Source organism: Pinus tabuliformis, chromosome 7 (assembly GCF_031772625.1).
Source record: "Pinus tabuliformis cultivar Carrire ecotype Pingquan chromosome 7, CPIR1, whole genome shotgun sequence".
NCBI lineage: Eukaryota > Viridiplantae > Streptophyta > Pinopsida > Pinales > Pinaceae > Pinus > Pinus tabuliformis.
In genome coordinates, this window is record NC_142293.1 from 17,170,232 (window position 1) to 17,189,025 (window position 18,794).

An 18,794-nucleotide genomic window follows, 5' to 3' on the forward strand; every position below is an offset into this window, starting at 1 on the left:
CGAATTTTTGCTTCTCTACTTTAGTTTAGGGACTAACTAAAATAGGAAGGTATCCCAAAATGCTATTTATAGAAATGATATTTTTAGCACTTCATTTTTTCATTCCTTCTTTCTATGTCCAACACTGGTATCCGAACTGCTATTTTTAGCACTTCTATTTTTAGCATTTCTTGTTGCTATTTTCAACATGGTTTTTTTTCACCTGCATGTAATCTGATTATGAAAGAATTTGTTATTTTTATCTCCATCCTAGATCCACATGATGCGGTTTTTTTATTGCAATGCTTCAGCCTGTCGGAGCAATAATTTTGATCTGCAACCTTCCAACTATAAAATTTATGTTTTCTGAGTAGCAGAGAAGTATTATAGGTCATTAGGGACCTCCAGCACTTTAATTTTTTCTGCAATATTAATGACGTCTCGCAGTGAGTCCCTGCTTTTTTTCGTGCCCATGTTTTAGTGCTTGCTTTAAGCTTACTAAGTTTATGGTTAATTATGTCCATGTGTCTAGAGTTGGAATCCATATCAGTCATGTTCTAGACAATTTTAACCAGGTCGGTATAATCCGTCTCTTTAAGCCAAAAATGGTTGAATTTGAATGGTGGAGCCCTGTCCTGGTGTGATCCCGTCCACTGCAACAAAATGGGAAAATGATCTGATATATTTGAAGGAATAATGGAGGATGTTAGATCCTTCAGTCTGCTGGCAGTGTATTCGTGGACGATGAAACGGTCAGTCATTTTGCAATGCCCTCAGTACCGGAGTGACCATTTTGCCAAGTCGGTCCAAGAGGATGGGGGATGATGTCCCTGAGATGTTTGTCCTTAAAAAATATTTGGAAATGGTCCTCCAATGGATTAGGATGACAATTGTGACCCCATCATTCTGTTGGACCTGTGGTGAAATTAAGGTCCCCTGCTAGTATAATGGAACTGAGGTCGAGAAGACCACTTTGTTCTGCCTTATTCCAGAAATCTTTGCGGCAGTCATATGGTGCATAAATATTGATGATGCGGATTCGATCTCTGTTTCCACGTCTACCTTTGGTGATAAGGAGTCCCACCAAAGAATTATATGATTTGAAGTCATAGATGTCTAGATTCCACATAATGGCTAGTCTGTGAGATAAATTGGTGGCATCAGAAGTGCAGATGTGCCATTTGGGGAAATTTTTTTTGAAATTGTGTCCAAGTTTTCTCCCTGCAGGTCATAGTTTCTTGTAGTGGCACAATTCTAGGTTTATGTATGTGTTACACAATATTTTTTCATGTATCTTGTTCACTTCCCCTGCCATATCCTGGAGTGCCAAAACATTGACTACTGTGCAGAATATCCATCATGATATACAAACCAAAACCTCCTTGAAGAATTAAAGGAAAGATTCCCTAAAATCATGTTGGAGAATGTTTCCTTAAAACCTAATTTTTGTCATCAGCACGTTTTGCTCCACTTCATGCCCATGTTGATGGCATGTTGCTTAGTTATACACTCATGTTGCCAGCTCAAATTTTCATAGGAAAACTCGTGTTGACCTCCTTCTGGCCGGCTTTCCTAAGCTGGAGGAGAAGCTTCATCATCTAGAGGCTTCTAGAATGATGAGTTGGATGTTGTTCATTGTGGATGTGGTCAAATTCTCCTAATATTATCCTTTGATATTATCCCTATGATCTTCCTCCTTGAGATGTGTACCTTCCTCTATATTTAGTGAGGTCCTAACTCCCTTTCCCTGCCTATAAATTCACCCCCTTCCAGTCCCAAATGGTTGGTCATTGATTTTTTCATCCCTATGCTAAGATTATGCTTACATGCTTCTCATTTCTAACTTGGAGAAGGAGTGCTTAAAGGGTCTTTTCTTGGACTTGGAAATCCACCCAAAGGAGGGCCTCAACATCAAGTCATAGGTTCTATGCTTCCTTTTTTAGTGTCTTAATATATAAAACTATTGGTTCACTTTCAATAAATGTTTGTATTGATGCTTCATTTATCTTAATGTTCCTTGATCTGTTAAGTGGATTGCATTTGAATTATGATGGTCTCACTTTTATGCTTTGTTGTGTTCTTGGTCTCTTATGCAAGTATTCAAATTCCATGAGCAGCGAGGATTGAATCTGAGGGAGAAAGCGATTAAGATCTTCAACAAAGGAATACATCATAGTATCAGAACGAGGTAGGTATCCTTCCTCTTCTTTAATTTCAATTGTCATCTAGGAAAGTGTCTTGTACATTGTTTTGTTTGTTGCTAGACCCACTCATTGCACTAGATGGATCGTCTCTATCCACAGAGAGGATTTCCCTTCACAACAAAATGGTGACTCCACTGGGGAAGCTATAGCCTATTCATCCTCCTTTCTCAACTGATCTCTTGATCAGTTTTACTGACCATCATGTTATTAGTTTGTTTGGGTTGATTTGGGTTTGCACAATCACTAGTTACTATCTTGGAGTGCTCAGTGTGGCCAAGTTTGTGAAATTATTTTTATTTTTTTCTTGTTTCCTCGACCAATGCATTTTCTGATCTGGCAGTCATGCTTTTTCTTCAAAAAATCGCGCTTATTCCCTCTTCAATGCCTGTTTGGCCTTAATGGCTGCAATAATCCATGATATTGGAAAAATTAGTGTTTCTCTGTCAAACCCAGTGTGTCTGAGCCCCTGACATCTTATCATGTCCTGTATGACCACTTTTAGTTAATGTTTTGGTTGATTACCTTGTTTTATTAGTGAATCTTTGCTTCTTTGGACTTTCAAGTATATGAGTGAAATTTGATTGATTTTAGGGTTTGTAGGTCGATTGGTTGTCTCTTGTCGCTTGTAAGTGTCTTTGAGTCTTTGGTTTGTTGGTGATTGGGTCTGTTCATTTGGTAAAATCACTTAGAACATTGACTTGCATTGATTTCGGTTTGTCTTGTGCAAAGTGGTTTTTCATGTGTATTAGGTCATCTAGCATTTGAAATCCCTCTTTGTTGCTTATCAAGCATAGATTACATTGTTTGGTTTGCAAACTGGAATGAACATTTTTTATTGTCTATTTTGAAAGAGAAAGTGAAAGACATTTCGTTGAAGTGCTTTGATTTGGTGTTATTTTGATTAGTGTCTTGTTGCACTTAGGAGAATTTTGGAATAAAATATTCATTGTTGCTTTAAGTTGAAGCTTAGTTTCATATAGACATTTGAAAATCAAAGAGCATCATATAAGTAAAAGTGCATTTTAGTGAAATGAATATCATTTTTTGCTTTCAATAGATTGCATATTCAATAGTGAAAGTGAAGTTTAGTTTTGCTCTTGCATTTTTGCATTTAGAAAAAGTGGAGGCATATTGATTGATGCATTATCTTGTTTGATGCATTTATTTCTTGTACGCTCTTCCCTCGTTAGTATAGAATTCATTGAAATGAAAGGTTTCTTTTTTCTCATTGAGTTGCATACTAGGATTCAGGTGACATTTTTTGAGCCAAAAATTGAAACCTAATTCAAGAAAAAATTTAAAATTTACTGAATTAACCTAAGGAGAATTTTGAACTTAAAGTAAAAAATTAGAGGTCTAGGCTAGAGACATGTTCCAACATCTATAAACCTAGCAGTTTTCGTTAACTACATGCATTGTATCCAAGGGGTGAAATCTTGTTCCAATACGGAAGTATATCGAAGGTTCTCGAGTACTTTCGGGTATATCAAAGGTACTTCAGTATGGCAAGTATATGGGAATGATCTCACCAAATGATTATTCATTAGACATCACTAACACAGACTTGTGCTCCCCTTATCGTCGAGTATATATTGGGAGACCCATTTTGGTTTCTATATTTTAGCCATAGGTAGTCGAGTCAGCTGCCTTGTAAACATGACACACTGAACACAACATTCAGGGAGATCAATCATCGTACGTTAAGTCCTTGGTTTCAACTAAGGTGTATATAACGGTTCACAGATACTTGGTAAACCCTCTTGCCTAGTACACCCTTTTTTATTTATTTCTTGTTTTAAGTTCTAAAATTGAACTGCCTACGATAATATGTTGAACCCGTGCAGTTATTTCTTGACCTCATATTGAGTAATTCCTTGTAAATTTTAATTTTAAAGCCCTAAAAGAAATCATCTCTTCTCCTATTGTTTCGAGAAAAAGTCATCCTGGTTGAACCACTGCGTTCACCTTACATTTCCCCTTCACCATCTGATACTGAAGGGCCATCACAAGGAGTTCATCCTAAGTTCTCACAGTCACTTGAAGCTCAAGGTCTTGAACTTGGAATTATCCTAAGCATTCAACCCCTTGCTTCTCGTCCTCAACCTTGAGACTCATTGTCATCTTAGGGATCTAAACTAGAAACTCTTGAGAGTCCACAAAGGTTTTTTTTATTCCCTCTGAATCCACTTTTTGATATGTTGGTTATATCTCCTCAACAACCTTATATTCCATACAAAAATCTTGGTGTTACTTTGGAGTTATATCCACGTCCATCTCAGATTCGTCCTCGTCATCTGTTTCCACCCATGGCTTCAAAAGGTGAGTTTCCAACCTCTTCTCAAGGTCCTCCAAAAGTCTCAGATTCTCATACTCTTGGTGTTGATAATGATTATGAATATGACTTTCCACCCGAAGGTTTTCCATTTGTGGGAAGTGTTGCACCTCCAACACCCCCTGAAAGCAGTGGGCCTATATTTCCACCTAGTTATACGTCATTGGCTTAATTAGTTTTGGGTCCTCCAAGTGTGTCTTCACTATATCACAATCCCATTTGATCATCGAGCACCATGTCTACTTCAAGTCCATTTGTTTCAAACGTGGCATCCGAAATTCTTGTACCAACTGCAGTTTCATTAGTTCCTGTTCAACCAACAATCACGGTTGGGTCAATCAATGTCCCTATAAGTTCCCAAGGCCCTCCATTAAGTGGACAACATGTGTCACCACCTATTCCACCGCCTGGGGGGAAACAACCACCTCTACCTTATATACCTCCTATTTTAGGTGGACCTTATGTGAGTGCACCTCAAACTCACGCTACTAGAGCTAGTCAAAATGTTGATAGTGTACCTAATCCTAGTCTATCATCAATTCCATCTTGATCATGCTAGATCCCATATCAACAACCCTTTCAGCTGAGATACCCTACTAGAAACTGTACCCTCCCTATGGCTTCCAGCAGCCTCAAAATCCACCCTTTACTCAATAGGTAGGCCCCCAGATGAAGCCTCTTTCAAATCCCTCATTTGGGGCAGCTGGTCAAACTGGAACTTATCAGTACCAAACCAAAACTTGGAAATTTCTGCAAGGAACTTACTAACAATAGCCTTATGTACAACAACAACCATTCATTCAACAAGGACCTTACCAACAACCCTTGCAGTAGAAAAGCCAACCTTTATATCAACAAGGTCAACCCTTGTAGCCACAAGGTCAACGCCTGCAGCAGAAGGGCCAGTAAAATTATCACCAAGGCCATCAGTTGCAATAGCAACCTTATAATCCATATTCCGTGCAAACTGTTTATCCACCTTATGGTTCTCAATGGCCTATGGCAGGTTAGTATCAACCTTACCTTGGTCAAAACCCACCTTTGTGGGAGAAAAATCTACCTTATGGTTCAGGTACCCCTCAGTGGGGGAAATATCAATCTCCTTATGGTCAAAATCCACCACTTTGGGGGAAACACCCATACCGTCAAGTATGGAATCTGCAAAATGGGCCTTATCAAATGCCTTCCATGCCTTTCAACCCGCAATTTCCATTTCTAGCCACATTGGAGCTGCGAGATGTGTCAAGGTTCACTAATGATCTAATACTTCATTTGCCTTATTAGCCTCTGGTTCCCACTAAGATTCCTAGCAATTTCCCAAAATTCGAAGGAAAGTCTAAAGAAGACCCTCAGGGCCATGTTATGACTTACCACTTATGGTGTTCATCCAATTCCTGGGTTGATGACTCTATTTTTCTACATCTTTTTTAGCGAATCTTGACGGGTGTTGCCACGAAATGGTACATAGAGTTACCTCGAGGTGCCTATCAAGACTTCAATTCTTTGGCCAAGGCCTTCCTCACTCACTTCCAGTTACCGGTTCATTATGCAACTGGTACCCATTTTCTTACATCTTTGAAACAGGGATATTGTTACCCATATCTCCGATCACATCCATGAATGGAGACGTCGACATCGCCTCATCAAGTTTGAAATAATTAATGAGTTATTAACTGAATGGTTTACCAAATCATTCATCAATAAAATCACTGCAGACATAGAAATGGGAGGTTGTGTTACTGAAGATCAAGCCATTTCTCGTGCCTAACATTTAGATTTATTATATTCCCAATATGGAATGTTATATGATCTCTTTCCCGATGCTCCGAGACTGTTAGGCCTTACAATCTCCTTGGCTGAAAAGGAAATCGACAAGGGTAACCTCAAACCACTTCAGCTTAGTAGCTAGCCCTACTGAGCATGAAAGGGATCTCTCTAAGTTTCTTATTGGCGATATGACTTTAATGAAAATGAATTTTAGGCTAGATATGTGTATTTTTTTGTTTGTTTGTGAAAATTTGGTTTTTTAAGGATTTGTTGAACTTAGGGTTTGGAGCCACAAGTAGGTCTAGGCTGTGGGAATGCAGGAGAAAACATAAGAAGGAGATAGATGTCAAAAGCCATGCTGTAATTTGAGTATTTGTCAGTATATTATAGAGGATATAGTGTGGAAGAAACTAATGAGCATAAATAAACATTACTTCATTAGCTTAGGAAGACAAAACGCATAACTATGAAAACCAGATAACAAAGTATGAAAAACAAGAATTCTGAGTATTTTATCACAAGGTATTCATCGAAATAAGAGATATAATATAGTTAAAGATGTTTAGACCATGAGAAAACAAAAAGAATGAAGTACAAGGACCATGAAGTCACTGGGCTAGAGTTCCTTGAAAATAGTTGCAACCTGTATCTGTATTAGCTGAAAGATGATTACAATGCAAGCCTCCAAAAAAAGTTCAACCCTCTTCTCTTAAAGTGAAATGATACTTATAGACTCTCATAGACCACTTTCCCACCTTTAGGAGTCGAATCCTTGGTGGAGGAACTAACTCCAATATTCTCTCAATCAACAGGTGAGAGTGAGAAGGTGTAACTCAAACACTTCATGAAGAGTTTGTTTAGGAATTTGCTTCTTTTATGAGGCCTAATAAACATAAAAAACAACCTAGGATGTACATTTATTCATGCCTACATCAACTAGCCTCGCAACTAGTTCCATTACATAGAGAATCTTGACTTTGACGAAGTCAGACTGAAAACTAAAAATTTTACATAGTGAAATTTTCCAAAAAAAAACACAGAAAGTGCAGAAGCGCAACGCCAACTTTGAGCTAATTTTCATGTGACTTATAGGGGTCAAAATTAAAATCTGAGAGAACTTTCAACTAGCCCGTCAAGTTTAGTTTCAGAATACTTTGAATTTCTGAATTTGGAGCATGGGAAGACCTTCAAATATCCATTCTCCCAAGGTTGCTCTAGAAGCGCAACGCCTGTCAAAAAACAGTCCATAATGCTAGTTTTTTGCCACTTTTTTGCATTTTTCTCAAAAACTAAGCCACCTCTACAAAATCTGGGCAAATGGGGTTTTTAGAGGATGTCAAAACCTTTCCAAAAATGTAGACCTTTCCTCAAATGGACGCTTGAGGAAAAAGCGCAGCGCCAAAACGATGCACTTTTGGAGCAGCTGAATTTCTGAATTTAGACCAAAATTCTAAAAATGATCAGAATTTGCTCAAAATTGGAGGAAAGGTGTAAAAATAGGTTTTTTATAGCTTCATGGATGCTTCAGCAAGCATGTCCAAGTTTCCCTCATCCTTTTGGTCTTTCTTGGCCTCCTTAAGCTTATTTTCAAGTTGTTTTACCTTGACATTGGCGATCATGTTTTGAGCTTGATAGTGATGTGCCATGTGTCTAAGCAATTGATTGTCTCTGTTTGCATTCTCAAGGAGCTTCTCCAAGTGTTCATTCACCCTATTAAGCCAATATTCTTTATCTTCATGAAGCTCTAGGGCAATCCTTTCTTCTAGGTCAATGTCTTCATTAAGCAAAATTTGTTCTTGTTCCTCTTACAAAGCTTTCTTTAGGCCTCTTGTCCTTGCTATTTTCCTTTTTCCTCTCACCTCTGATGCTTCAGGCTCGCTTGATGTCATTATCTCCTTACCTTTTCCAACTTGCTGCATTAACTTAGCTTTTTCCTTTTCTAGGATCAACTCTTTTGCTTTGAGTTGACTGTTTTCCTGTTCAAGGAATGATATAACATACTTTTCCCTTTCCAGATTTATTGCCAGCTCCTTGATTTGGTAGTCCTTGTCCCTGATAGTCTGTCTCATGATTGAAGTTTGATCTTCCACCTCTAAATCAATAAGCTCAAACTCGTGCTCAACTATCTCTTTATCCTTTGTTGTTGATCCCTATTTTGTCGATGAAGAAGGCTTGGCCCCTTTCTCTTTGTGAGAAGAAAACACAAGCCTCTGCCCTTTCTTATACACTTTGGTCACCTCAGGTTTGGGTAGCTGAGTCTTCTCCACTATTTTGCTAGATGACCCCATCTCTGTTTGTTGTTTTGGTGCACTTGGAAACTAAGATGCTGCATTTTCCTCATGCCATTTTAAAGTTGCTTCTAAAAAGGCTTCCCAAGCCATACCTCTCTCTACTAGTTGGTGAAGGACAATGGTTTTGATGAGACTGTGATGGAACAAGCTTCGGGAGTGCTCTTTGTCCTTTAATTATATCTTTTCAAACATTTTTGAAATGCTCTTGAATAGGTAATTACACATGTTGAGTGGCTTTTGAGATGTGAAGTGCATCAAGAGGTGAATATGATAGGCATACAACTTGGAGAATCTACCTTCACAAGTAAAGAACCTCATGATAGTTTTCATTAAAGGGGCATATTTCTCGAGTAAATATCTAAAAGGCATGAGGTGAGTATGTGTATCTCTGTATGGCGTCTTTAGGAAAGGCTTGTAGTTTTCAAGATCTAGACTCATTCCTTTAAACCAATACTTTCCATTGTTTGGTAAGCCAGTTGCTACTGAGATGGAGGCTACTGAGAAAGTAAATTCAATACCAACAATGATAGCAATCTCTTCTTTCAGTTGTGTTGCTACCCAATTTGTCAGTTGCTCATAAAACCCTGCCTCACTTACCCTTTTGTAAAATTCCAAGCAGTGAACATCTTCAAAGTACTGTTTGATGAAAGGATAGGAGTTGATTGTGTTGCAGTCTGATGGTTCATATCTAAGAATCATCCCTCCTTTGTGTTGTCTCTTTCTTTCTAGCGAAGATTCTGCCTCCATGATGACACAAAATCCTAGCAGCAGGAAGTGAAAATAAGATGTGAGGTGTGAATGGAAATGAAGTGATATGTAGGAGATTTTGACAAAATGATGGGAGGGGTTTTAGGAAAGATGAGATGACTTTGAAAAATGATGAAAATGAGTGAAGAAAATAGTGAAAGGATGTTGTTTCTTGCAAGTGAGGCCAAGAGGGTTTATGATGAAATTTGCCAAAAACAACTCTAGGAATGAGCTGGGGTTTTTCTTTTTCAATGTTTAAACTTTGTTTTGAGGTGGATGAACTGGTAAAAATGACTCATCAAACATGTATGCAGGTGTTGGATATCAATTTACATGTTTTGGATATCAAAAATTATGATGGCCATTTTCACCCTAACATTTCCAATGCAAAATTTTCTACAAACCCTAACTTGAAGAATCATTGACATGAGATGAAATTGGGAAAGAAAAAGATGGAGGATGATGTTGCACTTGTTTGTTCCCTGTTAGGATATTCCGACACATAGGAAATAGTTAAGTATAACTTGGTCTAGTATAGTTAAGTGTGTTTCTTTACTATGTACATTTTGTAACTTACAATTCGACAGTCACGATATGTAGTGATCCGACGGTTCATTCTCTCCTCGGTATTACCGACACTTGATCTGCGGCTTAACACCCGATTGGTCCATGATCTCTATTTAAAGAGCATGGAGGGTCATTTGTAGGTTAACCCGTTCATGAGAGAAGCTTATGTAAAATTTCATTCTTTTATTAATAAATTGCCCGAAGTGGCTGTGTTGGCTCAGGCCGTGGACTGTTTCCCTCTTTGAGGGTTTTAACCACATCAAAATACTAGTGTATTGATCTATGATCTACGTGTGAGTGGTGTCCTTTGGTGTTCTGTCTGAGGAACTTACCCTGTAAATTCCTACATGGTATCAGATCTATTTGAGGGCCGCGTCCGTTGGGGATCCAAATCTGAAGCCGGTAGAACTGCATCTGACTGTCGTTTCCTAGATCTACTGTTTCTGACTACTTTCGAGCCGAGAGGACTGCTCTATTTTGTTGGGAGCATCTGTTCCAGTGAGGAACCCCTTTCGTTTCATGCGAAAAGGTTTCCAGTAGCCCTAGCTACGTCATTTTAAGATCTGGAGGTATATAGTGTTTATTTGCAGTTTACAGTTATTTTCTCTCTGTTTATTTCGGTTTCGGTTTATTTAGCCTTTTTTATTACCAGATCTATACCTTTCATTTCTGCGTATGCTCTTTGCCCCGCAACTCTGTGCGATCTGGGCAAATCAGAAACAGAAAGGAAGGATTTTTCTCATGCGTATGCTCTTTTCCGCTGCGCCTTAGTGTGATCTCGGAAAATCAGAAACATTGAGGAAAATATTTAGTTTCCGGCTAAAGCTAACTTTGAGCCACAAGGTTCATTTTTTTTTGTATGTCCGTGTTGGGTTTTTTGTTTTTTGTTTTGTAGGGAAAAATAACTTTCTCATAGCAAGCACGCAACCCAAAGCTTCAACACCCCCCCTCTCTCTCTCTGTCTCTGTCTCTCTATGTCTCTCTCTCTCAAAATTTTTGTTTAGCTCACTTGGTTCAAAGATAATTTATGAGAGTAGAGGTCTTGAGTTCAAGTCTCCTTTTTGTGGGGGCGGATTTTTCATTTCCGCACATTCGCGCATTTCGTCGGCATCTTCATCAAATTTTCTTCAAAAATCCATAACTTCTTCATCCGGAAGCCGTTTTCAGAGCCTTTTTTTTTGAACCAGCCTAATTTTTCGAGATCTTTCCATTGGAACACTTAGTTTCAACATCTATAGCTTCAGTTTCTGTTAAAATGGAAAGTCCATGCCAAGTTATTCTTGATAGCACCAACTACTTCCAATGGTGGTCCTACATTGTGGATTTACTTAGAAGTAAAGGTCTCTACAGAATAGCCTCAGGCCAAGAAACCAAACTGAAAGATGAAGATAAGGCAGCTAAATGGGAAAATAGGCAAGATCAAGCATGTGGGTTGATAGGGATGTCTATTTCTCCAGATCTTAGATTCCATATTGCAGAACTTGATACTCCTGAAGAAGCAATGAAACGGATCACTAAAGTTTTTGGAATTAAAAATGAACTTAAAGCCCATAACCTTGAAAATGAGTTGCTTACATTGGACCCCAATAATTTTTCTTGCAATGAAGATTTTTTGTCCAAGTTCAAGACCTTTAGACTTCTCTTAGAAGGTGTTAAGGTTAAGAAAGAAGATAGTATCCTTATCTACTCCATTCTTACTAAGTTGGGACCAGCCTATTCTGTGTTTGTTTCCACCTTCCATTCTACAAGAGAAGCCTTCATTTCTCAAGGAAAAGCCTACAAGTCCCCTTCCTTTGATTCCTTTTGTGATTCTTTAATAAGAGAGCAAGAAAAACTCTTACACCTTGGCCTTCTTCATCTTGGAAACTCTTCTAAGAAAGCGTTAGCTGCCTAGCAGCAACCAAATTCAAAGAATCCTAAGAAGTTGTATCCTAAAAGGAATGGTCCTAAACCAAACAAGGGTCCTAAGAAATTTCAACCTCAAAATGAAAAATCATTTCAACAAAATGATAAGACAAATAAAAACAAAGGGAAGAAAACTGATAGACATTGCAACTTTTGTAATCGAGATGGCCACTTAGAATCCAAATGCTTTAAGAAGATGGAAGCCTTGGAAGCAGCAATGAAGAAGCATAATATCCATTTGGAGCACTCTTCAACTTCAACTTCATCTTCAGGAATGGCACTTTCTGCATGTGGTTGTCAAGCATCTCGGTCTGGCTATGCACTAAATGTATCTTCTTCTTCTCATTCTCATGAGTGGCTCATTGATTCTGGAGCTTCTTATCACATGGCCAAAAACAAATCCATGTTTTCTTCTTTAAATGATTGTAACACCAAAAATATATATGTTGGTGATGATAGATCTCTTAGTGTTGTAGGGACTGGAACTGTTCATATAGACAATGGTCAATTTAATGATATATTATGTGTTCCAACCTTATCCTGCAACCTTCTATCTGTATATCAAATAACTCATTCTGGTGAAGGTAAAATTGTTGAATTTTCACCTCACGATGTTGTAATTAAGTACCTAAGAGATCCTAGAGAGATTTTAGCTACTGGCATTGTTGATGATTCTACAAGGTTGTATAAGTTTCACAACTTTGGGTCATCAAATCTTCCCTCGGTATTTGTTGCTCATAACGATGAAGTGAGCAAACTTTGGCATGAGCGATTTGGTCACTTAAACTATCGCTCTCTTTAGAATCTATGTAAAGAAAATATGGTGATAGGACTTCCAATGGTATCCTGCAGAGATGGTGTTTGTTCTGGATGTGTACTCGGAAAACATCATCGAGACAGTTTTGAAAAACGTGCCTCTTGGCATGCCTCAACCCATTTACATCTTGTGCATAGTGATTTATGTGGTCCACTTCTACTTGTTTCATTCTCTGGCTACAAGTATTTCTTAACTTTCATTGATGATTTCTCTAGACGCACTTGGGTATACTTCTTAAAACTCAAGAGTGAAGTATTCAACATGTTCTTGGCCTTTAACGCCTTTGTTGAAAAACAATCTGGACATCAAATTATTAAGCTAAGATCTGATAATGGCAGAGAATATGTTAACAACAAATTCATCAACTTTTGCACTGAGAATGGAATTCAAATGCAACATACTGTTCCATATACTCCACAACAAAATGGTGTAGCTGAAAGGAAGAATCGCACCTTAAAGGAAATGGATAATTGTATGCTTCAATCTAAAGGACTTAGTCTTAATTATTGGGCAGAAGCAATTAACTGTGCAAATTACATAATAAATCACACTCCTACTAAGGTTTTAAAGAATATCACTCGAGAAGAAGCATGGAGCTCAATTAAACCAGATGTAAGTCACTTTCGTGTTTTTGGAAGTGAAGCATGGGCCCATATTCCAGATGAGAAACATAAAGCTTTAGAACCTAAGAGTAAAAAATGTATTTTTGCTGGATATTCTGAAGATGTCAAAGGATATAGACTTATTCCACTTAAGTCCAAAAAAGTTATCATTAGAAGAGATGTAAAATTTGCTGAAAATATATCGACCTACGAGCCTAGTTCGGCGGATGTGCCACCTCTCCCTATCTCTTCTACTTTTGAAAATATTTCTTCTTCAGATGATGAAAGCAAGGATGAAAATCCTCCTCCACCTTCTCAGGATCATCCTTCAGCTCCTCAGCTTCCAAAATGGGTCTGTGCTACTCAGGATGCAGCAGGTGATCTTAATGGTGATCCTACAGATCAGCGACGTACACGTTCTCAGTTTGATAGAGCCTCTTCTTTACTGGCTCAAGCTTTAGTGAATTATGATCCTGACACCTTTGCAGAAGCTTCAGGCCATCCAGATTGGGAAACAACTATGAATGAAGAATATCATTCATTATTGGCAAATGATACATGGGATCTTGTTCCTCTACCAAAGGGACGAAAACTTGTTATATGCAAATGGGTTTACAGAACCAAGTATGGACTAGATGGGAATGTTGATAAACATAAAGCTCGTCTTGTTGCTAAGGGTTTTTCACAAGTTGAAGGCATTGAATACACTGAAACCTTCTCCCCTGTTAGCAAAATCAACTCTATCTGCCTTGTTCTTTCCCTTGCTGCCTCTTTCAAATGGGAAGTCCATCAGATGGATGTTAAATCTGCCTTCTTGCATGGGGACTTGCATGAAGAAATCTATATGGAACAACCTATTGGCTTTATACAAACAGACTCCAGCCTTGTATGTCGGCTTAAGAAATCCCTTTATGGTCTCAAGCAAGCTCCTCAAGCTTGGTATGCCAAAATGGATAACTTTCTTTTAGAAAATGGCTTTTCTAAGTGTCATTCTAACAATACTGTCTACACCAAGAAAGTGGGCAAGTCTCTTATTATTCTTGTTCTTTATGTTGATGATCTTATCCTGACTGATAGTGATCCCAACCTTATAAACCATGTGAAGTCTAGCCTTAAAAGGAAGTTTGAACTGACAGACTTAGGACACTTACATTATTTTCTTGGTCTTCAAGTCTTGCAATCCAAGGAAGGTATTTCCCTTTCCCAGTCCAAGTATGCCTGTGATATTCTACTCCATTTTCACATGGAAGACTGTAAGCCAACCCCTTCTCCCTTTCAGTCTGGAGTCAAACTTTCAGTCACTTGTACTTCTCCTGAAGTTGATGCTACCTTATACTGTCAACTTGTAGGAAAACTTTTGTATCTAACCCATACTCGTCCTGACCTTTCCTTTGTTGTTGGCCTTGTTGCTCGGTTTATGCAGAACCCACATGAAAGTCATTGGAAAGCAGCTAAAAGAATACTTCGTTATGTTCGAGGCACAGTTCAGTTTTGGATTCATTACAGTGCCGAAGCAACTCCTCTATTGGTTGGTTTCACTGATTCCAATTGGGCTGGTGACCCTGATGATCGGAAGTCTACTACAGGTTATGTGTTCACTCTTGGTTCAGGACCTATTACATGGGCTTGCAAGAAACAAGGCACCATTTCTCTTTCTTCAGTAGAAGCAGAGTATCGTGGTGCCATAGAAGCTAGTAAGGAAGCCTTGTGGCTTTGTCAGTTCCTGTCAGAGTTTGGCTTTCAGCAGCAACATCCGACTACACTTTGGTGTGATAATCAAAGTGCCATTCAACTATGCAAAGATCCAGTCCAACATCAGCGTAGAAAACACATTGAACTGCACATGCACTTCATAAGAAAGATCATCCACGACCATGTTCTTGAAGTGCAATATTGTTCAACAGATGATCAAGTTGCAGACATATTTACAAAGGCTCTCACAGAGGCAAAGTTCACTAAACTTCGATTTATGGTTGGAGTTTAGGAAGTTGTCACTAAGGGGGGATAGGCTCTAGTGCCTCCTTCCTTCTCCTATTGTGTCATATTTGTAAATCCTTCAATCCTATCCCAAGTTGTTCTTAAGGGGGGATGTTAGGATATTCCGACACATAGGAAATAGTTAGGTATAACTTGGTCTAGTATAGAGTTAAGTAAAGTGTGTTTCTTTACTATGTACATTTTGTAACTTACAATCCGACGGTCACGATATGTAGTGATCTGACAGTTCATTCTCTCCTCGGTATTACCGACACTTGATCTGTGGCTTAACACCCGATTGGTCCATGATCTCTATTTAAAGAGCATGGAGGGTCATTTGTAGGTTAACCCATTCATGAGAGAAGCTTATGTAAAATTTCATTCTTTTATTAATAAATTCCCTGAAGTGGCCGCGTTGGCTCGAGCCATCGACTGTTTCCCTCTTTGAGGGTTTTAACCACGTCAAAATACTGGTGTATTGATCTGTGATCTGTGTGTGAGCAGTGTCCTTTGGTGTTCTGTCTGAGGAACTTACCCTGTAAATTCCTACATTCCCTAGCTTAGAAGTCAGTAAAATCAAGCTTGCAAATGAAAAAATGAAGTTTGGGAGAGTTTTGATGGATTTCAGGGCACTCTGTCCTGCACGCAATGCAGTGTTCCTACGCACAGCGCCAAAGTGCAACGTAATTCACAGAAGCGTAGCGCCATCTTCCAAACCACTTTTGGAGGCCTTAAACTGCTCCAAATTGAGATCTTGATAGCTCGTTGGAAATATCTTGAAGTCTTCTATAAGATGGATATCTCAAGCATGTAATTTGGACACTCCATGAGGGAGAAAAATTGATTTTCCCAAGGTCACTCCAAAAACTTAGGGTTTCTCTAACAAGAGCGCAGCGCCAACTTGCAAATTACTTTTGGATGCCTTCCACTAATCCAAATCACAAGATGAAGGTACCATTGGAAATCTTAGGATGTCTTCTACATAATAGAGTCCTCAAGAACTGCCAAAACCTGCTCCAAACCCCTGAAAAACTATCTTGAAGTCAAGCTATCCAGAAGTGCAACAACTCTTCCATAGCAAATTATATTTTGGACATTTATTTCAAATCATAACACCTGTGCATAAACAGAAGGAGGTTTTTGTTACTTGGACTATAATGGACAAAAAAAATTTCACTTTTATAAAATTATTCTCCATTTTGTCAGAAACATATTTTGAAGCAAACAAATTCCTATGAGGAATGATGAGGCGAGGCAGTGTACTGCAACATTGTCTTATTTGAAATTAAATATTAACTTTACCTTTATTTTGATTTCCCTAAGCTACTAACTCCATTTACCCACTGAATTAATTGATGGACATGTTTTTTTTGACGTATGGTATCATGACGACACATGGAGTGAAACCCTAGACCATGACCTAAAATGAGGAATTTAACCATTTCATGACCCAAGACATTTAAATCAAGATATGATACTTCGAAGAATACAATGACCATGATGAGTGATGAAGACCATGAGTAAGTGAAGGGAGCAGTAGTTACCTAGACACAACAACCAGTGACCAAATTTTTATTTGAAGACTCACTAAAATGACAAAAATTTGACTTGACACCCTAACAACACCTTATAAGAGCATATTTGATCACTGGTGATAGGGTGAACTGATTGACACTAATAGAGACCATCTATAGTTCTAGTATCTTCTAAATCTCTAGACGTACCACCTGTCGATGGTATTATTGGATCAATGTCTCAAACTTCCAATAAATATTCTTTGAAGCAAAAATATGTTTTGAATACTGCATCCAATCCTCCTTCGAAACCCTCTTCCCATTGTGGTAAAACCTCTGAGGTTAATGATATTCAATCTACTACGGTAGAAAAGGCCTCAAAATGTAAAAAGAAGGGTAAAGGAAAAGAAAAATATGATACCCCAAAACAGGATCCTTCAAATTCATCTGCTGATGATGCCTCCAAATGTAAGCCTAAATATCCTTGCCTCATTTGTGAGGAAGATCACTATACCAAGGATTGTCCCCATCATGCGAAAGTTAGTCGCTTGTTAAAAGGCACTCAAGGGACACTGGTTGTATTGAAAGAGCCTTTTCCATCATAGCAGACCCAATTGGTAGAACAACCACAATCCTTTGCCTCTTTAGGTTCTCAGGTTTACATGAGTGGAACAATGCCTATTTATGTTTCCACCTGGCCAAAGGATTATCAAACTCCTCAAAAGCAGACGTGGAGAAAGAATCTATTGATACACCTTCTACTTCTACCTCACCCAATTTTGGTCCTCTTCATATTGAGAGACCCAGTAATGACTCTATTATCCGGCCACCTCCCAAAGGTGTTCTTCGGAAATCATCTTATACTATGAATGCTTGAGCTTCCCAACATTACAATATTGTTGAAGACTTTGCTCAAGCACCTTCGACAATGTCTGCCTTGGAATTTCTCCAAACTTTTCCAACTCAGCGGAACGCATTACTATCTTCTATAGGAGGGATTAACCCTACGGATTCGAATTTGATCACCTTTTACCTAGAAAATCATGTTCCCTCTCTTCCCCATCAAATTGCATTTTTAATCCAAGTTATTATTAAAGGGTAGATGATTCATTGAACTGTGATTGATGAGGGTGCCTCCACGTGTATCATCTTTGTTTCATGTTGGAAATCCATCCACTCTCTTCCCCTCAACCAATCTCCAAATACCATAGAAGCCTTTGATGGCAGAGGATCTCATCCTTATGGTATTCTCACGAGTTTTCCCATCACATTGGAAGGGAAAACTATCAAATTGGAAGTAAAATTTGTGGATGTGAATTTGAATCATAGCCTTCTCCTTAGATGAAATTGGACTCGTGCCATGTTTTTTGTGGTTTCTTCTTTGTTCCACGTACTCCATTTTCCTCATGAAGGAAAAATAGTTACCATTGACCAATTGGCCTTTTTCTCTTCTGGTTCTTCAAATGGAAACATGCCATATCTGGGAAATACCGACATTCCTTATGACAACGTGGGGGCAGGTCTTTTTAAAGATTCTACTCTTATGGGAAATTTTTCCCTTCTACCTCCTCATGTCGCTTTTGTCAACATTATCTCTACTTTTTACGATCCTTGGATTTTTCCATCTCCCGATCAAGTTGATTCTTTTGGCGATGTTATGTCGCTCAACCCTGTAGAACAAGCTTATCAATTTTTTCTTTTAGCTTCAGTGGCTGCTTTCGAAAGTCATACTACTCTTAGTATGCACCAAGATGCGTATTCACAGTCTCCTTGGCTTGGTTCTTGGGATTCTTCAATCCTTTGAACGAGACATTTCCTACTGACGAGAGTATCACTGAGTTGATGTCTCTTGAGGAAATTCCCTAGAATGATGCTCATCATCGTTCCTCATTTCTTCCTAGTCTTGGTGAGATTTCATCGTGTCTAGATACCTTTGTTTCCCGCACACTTATCCATCCACTTCAAACACCCATCTTGGTGCATGATGTTTTGTCTGAAGGGAACATGGGAAATGTCACTTCTACCATGTCTATCAACATTTTGGTTAAACCAAGAATTGTCGAGAACATCCATGTTGGGTTTTCTTGTTCTC